Source organism: Jaculus jaculus, chromosome X (genome assembly GCF_020740685.1).
Source record: "Jaculus jaculus isolate mJacJac1 chromosome X, mJacJac1.mat.Y.cur, whole genome shotgun sequence".
NCBI lineage: Eukaryota > Metazoa > Chordata > Mammalia > Rodentia > Dipodidae > Jaculus > Jaculus jaculus.
In genome coordinates, this window is record NC_059125.1 from 90276969 (window position 1) to 90278625 (window position 1657).

Sequence of the window (1657 nt, forward strand, 5' to 3'; positions counted from 1 at the left end):
AGATGGCCTGCTTTCACAGGACCAAACACAGAAAGAGAAGCACAAGCAAAAACAAAAAAACAAAAAAAAAAAAAACAAAAAAAAAAACATACAGCATAGCACACTTCAGGAACTCCAGCTAGGCAAACTTGGCATATCTTTAGATCTCAAACCCACAACCACACCTTAAGATCTACCCATTGATACTGCCTCCAGCCAGGTGGCTGCAGATGCAAACTACAAACTAATAAAATACTAAACATATTGGGGGGGCCATCTATTCACACTACCACATTCTACCCCTGGCCCACAATAGATATATTACCATCACACATGGTAAATTATATTCAGTTCAATTTAAGACCAATTTAAGATAGTAAGTTCTGGTAAAATCAACATATAAATATATAAAGGCACAGACTAAACTTTAAGAAAATTGTTCATATTTATTTATTTATTTGAGAGTGACAGAGAAAGAGGCAAATAGAGAGAGAGAGAGAGAGAGAGAGAGAGAGAGAGAGAGAGAGAGAGAGAGAGAATGGGCATAACAGGGCTTCTAGCCATTGTAAACAAACTCCAGACGCATGTGCCCCCTTGTGCATCTGGCTAACGTGGGTCCTGGAGAATCGAGCCTCAAACTGGGGTCCTTAGGCTTCACAGGCAAGCATTTAACTGCTAAGCCATCTCTCCAGCCCCAGAGTAAACTTTTATATATATATTTTTTATAGCTAAAAACTTCCATGATTATAAAAAATATCCCATGGTAATTCCCTCCCTTCCCCCCACTTTCTCCATTGAAATTCCACTCTACATCATATCCCTTATCCCTCTCAATCAATCTCTCTTTTATGTTGATGTCATTGTCTTTTCCTCCTATTTTGATGGTCTTGTGTAGGTAGTGTCAGGCGCTGTGAGGTCATGGATATCCAGGCCATTTTGTGTCTGGAGGAGCACACTGTAAGGAGTCCTACTCTTCCTTTGGCTTTTACATTCTTTCCCTCACCTCTTTCACAATGGACCCTGAGCCTTCGAAGGTGTGATAGAGATATTACAGTGCTGAGCACTCTTCTGTCACTTTTCAGCACCATGATGCCTTCTGAGTCATTCCAAGGCCACTGCCATCTGAAAAGAAAAAGTTCTCTAATGAAAAAGTGAGAGCAGGATTAATATATGGGTATGAACTTTAAGAGAAGTGCTTGCTGGGAAGTTTGATGAGCATATTATATACATTTAGCCAGACAGCAGGAGACATTATATCCCTAGGGCTAAATGAATACCCCTGTTGTAGGTTTTCACTATCAGGGATACATTCTCTCCCATGGAGCAGGTCTTCCATCAAATTGGAGGGCAGTTGTTTTCCCCCCATAAGAGACATACCACTATTGAACCCATTATCTCATTTGACCTTGTTGGCCAAATATAAGGCTTACAGTGTCCACTGTGGAGTATCTTCACTGGTGATTTATTTCACATTGAGCTTCATGCAGTGTGGCTTTTCCCAGCTTTCTCTCAGCTGGTCTACATGGAAGAGGTTTTCATCTCAGTTCCAGCAGGATTTGTCAGTGACCTTGCAGCCCAAGTATGTGGAGTCTTCAGCAATAGGGTCTTACCATCTATTCCTGGTGGGGAACCAAGGTCCTCTGCAATGGCCTGTAATGTTTTGGGGGCATCGGGGAGC